Raw genomic sequence first — 6,702 nt, 5'->3', positions numbered from 1 at the left:
GCCAACCGTCCCGTAAAAAACGGAATCGTCTCGTATTCAGAGAAAATATCATGCGTTTCGTATTGAGGTGAAAAGGAACACAGTTTGTCCCGGACTTCAGCTACAATGAAAAAGACACAAAGCTGGAGTTATTCTGTGTCTTTGCTGCACAGCTGCCTCTTCTTCTCTCATTCTCTCCCCCTCCCTCTCCTGTTGCTACTTTAATCATGAAACTGATCAATGATCAGCTGATCGGCTTTTCTCTCTTGTTTATTTATCGCCCACTTTGCGCCAGAAAGAGGAAACCAGCGGATGTCGCGGTAAACAACAGCAGCACTTTTAAACGTGATCAGCTGTTGTTAGAATTTATTTAATATTAATTTCTACTATCAGCTGATGTTGGCTGGAGCCACAGCTGTAAACCTGCTGGTCATGATATCGGTTTGGTTATGTGGTGAGAGGGAAACATGAAGATGAAACCAGGAGATGTCCTTACTGAATCATGAGAGCTGTGATGGAGAAACAGGTTTACCTTTTAGTTAACATGAATGAGTTGAAGGGAAGTTATGAACTGTTTCTGAGAGACAAATAACACCGGGATCCTTTTCTAAGTCTTGCAACAAACAATTGATAGATTGATACATATATACCATCAGAACAGTGCACATCACTGTCACAACAGTGTTTATTTTCATTCAAAGGCTTTATGATTTTTCCTATAATGGCGGGCCGGTCTCTAGTCAAAATGCCTGGGACGATTTTTTTGTCCCAGTCCAGCCCTGTATGCAGTTCATCTTCAGTCTGGTGTTAACTACATCTTTCTATTCAGAAGGCAGAATTTCCGAGTTCTGAGTACAATCGAAAGCACCACGACTGCAGTTGTTGTGTTGGATGTAAAAAGCAAGCTAGGATAGAATCAGGCGTGGGATTTCTCTCGTGGAAATGTGCACATTATTTTTTCCTTTCTATTGGTAGGTGGCACAGTGCACTTGTGGCAAGTAAGCAAGCTAGAAGACTGGCAATCTTGCTGGGTATCCAGTTACGGAAGCAACACATTAACAAGAGAATTCTGAGTAAAACCAAAGTTACTTTCCCTAGTAACTAGTTACTCTGAAAGTAACGAGTAACTTGAAGTAACTGAGTTACTTTTGATAGAAGTAACTAGTAATGTAACTAAGTTACTAATTTAAAGTAACTTACCCAACACTGACCAATACCGATATGAATCCGATATAGCGTATTTTGTAATCAATAAAACAGTTTTTTATAAATATCTTGCTGCATTTTGTATAAGTTCATACTCAAGTTTTAAAAAACAAGAGACTGAAGGTATTCTGTTATACCTGTATGCAAAAAATACTGTACACTGCACCCAAAACATTTTATAGTTCAGCAACACTGATCAATCTAATAAATTTAAACTTACACCATCCTCCCTATTCTGGTATTTTAAAGAGTACTTAGTGGAAATATTAGGCAAACTAACTAATAGGGTTGCCAACTCCCAGCAAAAATATTAGGGAACCACCCCCCGCCCTTAATCGATGTAATCAACTTTAATTTAATGCACGTATAAAACAAATGCACAGAAATCAATTATTTTTCTACAATATTTAAATAGATTCAACATCTTTCTTCAACAGAATTGCAGACTGCACAGATGGTACCTTCCCAAAGGAAAAAGTACTATAGCTTACTAGGGTGTATATTAGACTTATTAGTTACTATATACAATAATGGATTTCTATACATTTAATCAGATGACCACTTTTGTTGTAAGATTCAGATAATTCTTTATTCAAAATTTTTAAATGACATAACAAAGAAAAATATTTCTTTGTGTCCCCTTTTCCCTGTTAATGCCCAACCTGGCCCCGACAAAACGTTGCTAGATCCGCCCCTGCACTGACCAGCTGTCAGCTACATAGAAAAAGGATCCTGGTGTTATTTGTCTCTCAGAAACAGTTCATAACTTTAACTCATTCATGTCACCTAAAAGGTAAACCTGTTTCTCCATCACCTGCTCAGCTCTGATGATTTAGTAAGGACATTTCCTGGTTTCATCTTCATGTTTCCCTCTCACCACATATCCAAACCAATATCATGACCAGCAGGTTTACAGCCATGGCTCCAGCAAACATCAGCTGATACTAGAAATGAATATTAAATACAGTCTAACAACAGCTTATCACGCTTAAACGTGCTGCTGTTGTTTATCCGCTGGTCTCCTCTTTCTAGCACAAAGTGGGCAATAAACAAACAAGAAAGACGGGACTTGCGGCAGAAAAGCCGATCAGCTGATCATTGATCAGTTTCATGTTTGAAGTAATAACAGGAGAGGGAGGCTCCAAATGCTCCAACAGACCGCCGACAGCTCTCGCAGACAACAACCGCTCTATCACGTGACACATAGTGCTCCAATGCACCAAGCTGGGTTACGCCAAGTAGCGCGTTTTGTGAGGTGATTTTGTGATACTTCGGATCGGATTACATTTTTTTATTTCTCTCCAATATCCAATCCAGTAATTTAGGTCAGTATCGGACCGATACCGATACGTAATATCGGATCAACGCTACCCCAAATTGAACCTCCCCCACCCTCATTCAGATCTGGCGTTTTGAACTATTTTGATTTTCATGTGAAGCATGACCCTGATGGTAAGCGCGTCATGGACAAAAGTAAAACAGTATGTCGAATGTGCCACGCAATGCTCAATTGGTGGGAACTAGTGCGTTAGCGCAGTTAGCTTGTTAAAGTATTGACGCCGTCCAGCCCCACGCACAGGGCGATCCGCGGTAACTTGTTAACGGACATTTGCCGCGTTATGGCATTAACGTCATTTTAACGAGATTAACACTGACAGCACTAGTGGGAACACAACGAATATGACTGCACATTTACGCCGACATCATCCTAGTGCAAAGACAAGTGGAAGCAGACAAAAACAACAAGCACGCATGCTACAAACTTTACCTGAGTCGTTTAGTCCTTATGGGGACCTGAAATGTTTAATATGCCGCTGAGAATGTAGCCCAGAAGAAGCGTATAGTATAGCTTTTATTTTGGAAAGAGACCTTTCTCTGTAATAAACTCTCTTTTCCAAAGATGAGTGATTTCTCGATCAGATAGATCTATTTATTTTTTAATTATTTTGCTGTTACAGCAACATTAAATTTAAAAACTGTATTTTTGAGTTAAAATATATATTTATAATTTGAATAAATGACAAATTAAAAAGGCATGAACATTTTTTTGTATCGAAAAAATATCGAACCGTGACACCAAAGTATCAAACCGAACCGAACCGTGAATTTTGTGTATCGTCACACCCCTAGTAGTTAAGTGTATGCAATAGTTGCTGCTGTTGTTGTACACTCTTAAAAATGCTGGGGTAAAAATGACCCAATCAGTAACCTAATGCTGGGTCAAATATGGATCGAGCCAACGCTGGGTTGCTTCAACTTAACAGGGTTAGGTTACTGGTTTGACCCAGCACACTGGGTTAGGATATCTATCAAAAAATTGGGTTAAATTGACCAATGTTTGAAGTTGAGGTTACCACACATTGGGTCGAAAGTCAGAACCCATCACATGGGTTATATTACCATTAATATTTGGGTTAAGATTTCTACTTATTATAAAATTCAGCTAATGAAAACTAGATTCAAAACAGATTTTCTCAAAAAATCTTTTTATTGCCGTATGATACATAAAACATGGACAGCAAATTCATAAAAAATATATCAATTAAAGTTACATGCATGTAAAAAAAAGTATATAATTCATTATATTATATCAATTATTTCAAATTAGTCTTTGGTTACATAACATGTACATGTTAATACACATAAAGACATGCTATGTAAAGCCAGCTCTGTTTATAGAACAAATTACATGTAAAAACTCTTAACTTTAAAAAAAAAAAACTAATGAATTGATGATTTTTTCAGTATTTAACATACATCAACACTTTGGAAAAGTGGCAAGAGGGAATCTCCCTCTCAGATCATTTCATGCACCTTTATGAGCAACATTTTACGCTTCCATAGCTAAATGAGCCCTCATTCATTTGATCATATTTGAGTCGTAGTTGTTTGGTTAATGTTAAGTTGTCTGTAATCCTGAAGCTGTGAGCTCCAACACTATGCCTGACATTTGCTCAGAGAGGACAAAACAACAACAAAGTAGACCAGTCTGTGGTTGTGAATGCTGGCAATTAATTGTTAGGAGATGGACTAAACCAAGATCAAGTATTATGTTTCATACACTTTACACTGTCACAAGGTTGTACAAACCTTTTTGCCAACTTCGCAATAGATTTAAACAAATGTTATTATTTATGCATCTATAATGTGCATATGACTGAAGATGTCACTTGAATGAGTGACATATAATGTGCATGCATCTTTTAAAGATATGGAAACTGAGTACACACAAACTGTATATTTATTTTTATAATCACAATGACACTCAGTATACTGATTGAAAAACTGCCCAATATTTAGGTTTTTTAATTGTTGTTGTGTGTATCCATTGAAGTCCTGTGCCATGGCAGTCCTTTAAACATGGAAACTGATCTACTATTCATGATGCTAAAATTGCCTTTATTCCTGAAGTTAGGCTGAAAGCAAAAACAGTTGCAGGTAATTAAATTGGATAAGCAAAAACTTTACTTTTCTGTAGATTTCTTGTAAAATAAACGAGTACAAAGAGCAGAAGCTTTGGAAAAATAGAAGAAATCAAACATTTTTGACTGGTCCTCTTTGTTTTCATCACCCCAGCGCACACACTTTAGGAGCTGCCACTGGAGTCATTTTACTTGGGCCAGCACAGTGCAGTGTCCCAGGAGTGTCCTTCTTCTGACCAAGAAGCCTAAATGTAGCCACAGTGAAAATGCCACACAAACCAACACAAACAAAAAAAAACAACTTATAACTTATTTAGTTTATGTACAAGAAATACTCACTTTTCTCCATAGCGCTCTATTAAGTGTAAAATAAGTATTTGGACCCTCCATCCCTCATATATGGATATGGTGTTCCTCAAGACTGGCAACCAAAGATGTCCCCCTCATGTACCTCACGGATGTTCCTATGTTAAATAATTAAAGTTAAAACACTTTTAAGGTAATTTTAGAATAATTGAATCTACTTGTGATGGCTGCAGTTTCAGCCACACAGTGCTAATGTCTACCAAACATCAGAAGCTTAACCATAACACTACACTTATATTTTTCTTTCTTTAAATGTAGGATTTAATTTACAGGCTAATAAAGAATTGGTTTTAGTTTAGAATGAATTTACTTATACAATTACATAATACTGTATTCTAAAATAAGTGCACACATTTTAGTTTTCACTGTTATGTATGTCTGATTTAATCTTTCTTTGTTTTCTGAGTTACCTCAGTGGCAGCTGCTCCCAGTCCCTTGGTTGATGAGCTGAAAGGTGGAAAAGGGGCGGAGCAAGCTTATGTGGAGACCTGCAAATTGGGTCATACCACTACTCGGGAGCATGGGGGGAAATCAAATTTGTTATGTTAGTTTTAATTGGGTTTTGTGTGTTCTACACCTTTCTGTGTTTTTGTTGGCTGATCAGCCACTGTTTAAGTTTCCCCTTTGTCTCGTTTAGTTAGGTTAGTTTGCTTGAGTTAGCAGTATTGTTTGTTGCCAGCTTATGAGAAGAGTTCTGTTACTTTGACCTCTTTTTTAATGGGCCCAAGATTTTGAATTAAGCCAAAAGGCTTAATACAAATGATATTTAGGAGTCAGTAAATTTGTTTTTGTTTTTTGTTTTATTTTACTTTGATTACACGTAAATTTTGGAGTGGTGGACCTTAAAGCTACCGAGGTAAATAGTTTAGATAGACTGTGTTCCTTTTTCTTTTTTTTTTTTTTACCTTTTTCACACAAATGCAACACCCAATCTCATACTTTCTTTGTTCTACATACAGTGATCTCTAAATAGTTTGTCAAACAGAGCAACATTAGCCTAATTTCAAGTAATAAATTTAAACGATGATATCAAGTATTTTTAAGTAGAAATAGCTTTCTTCATCACAAGCTGGCAGGTGTTATCTGTTAAAAGACCTTTAACGAGTAGGTAAAGGTCTAGATTAAACCAACAAATTGTATTATCAACCCTATGATTTTCAAACTGTTAGAATTCACTTTTTACTTACCATGTTTTATTTCATAGTAGTGGAGAAGAATTGAAAAAGGCAGTTTGTGAAGAGTGATGTGGCTTCTTCTCAGGCTTATCTTCAACCCTAACAATTGGGTAAAAATTTGACCCAATATTTTATCAAAGCTGCCCAACCTATTAGTCAAGCTGTGGAGTGAATTGAAGAACCTGGCACATTACCAACCCAACTCCTGAGTCATGACTTTTGAACCAATATTTGGTCACAATAACCCAACTTACAAACCTACGGCTTTTACCCAGCAGTTGAATTGTCAAAATAACCCAGCATTTTTAAGAGTGTAAGATGACCAGTTAAGGTCGAAGATGAAAAAACATCTACTCTGCAGAGTGTGAAACAGGAGTACGAGTGATGGCTCATGCTTTTATGAGGGTCTTCTGCTGGGCTTTTAGAGTGAAGGAGGCAGTGATGGAGGAGCCTCTAGTTCTCCAGGCAGCCTGAGAGCTTCCAGAGAAAGTGAGTAAATCACTCAAGGGGCCTTAGCTTCATCTCACCAGAAAGAAGCCTCATTTTTAAATGAA

General features: G+C 37.1%; 1 long non-coding RNA gene across 1 annotated transcript; it reads right to left on the bottom strand.

Annotated features, from left to right (window-relative positions):
* Window positions 1–3,779: 3,779 nt before the first annotated feature.
* On the bottom strand, window positions 3,780–5,408 carry LOC309709530. The gene is made up of 3 exons (XR_014277532.1): window positions 5,384–5,408; window positions 4,947–5,071; window positions 3,780–4,852 (listed from the first exon to the last, which is right to left on the bottom strand). It is a non-coding gene; the product is annotated as an uncharacterized lncRNA (long non-coding RNA).
* Window positions 5,409–6,702: the final 1,294 nt, after the last annotated feature.

Source organism: Aulonocara stuartgranti (assembly GCF_965226115.1).
Source record: "Aulonocara stuartgranti genome assembly, chromosome: 1".
Lineage (NCBI taxonomy): Eukaryota > Metazoa > Chordata > Actinopteri > Cichliformes > Cichlidae > Aulonocara > Aulonocara stuartgranti.
Note: the sequence above shows the minus strand (reverse complement) of the source record. Positions and strands in the feature narration are given on the sequence as shown.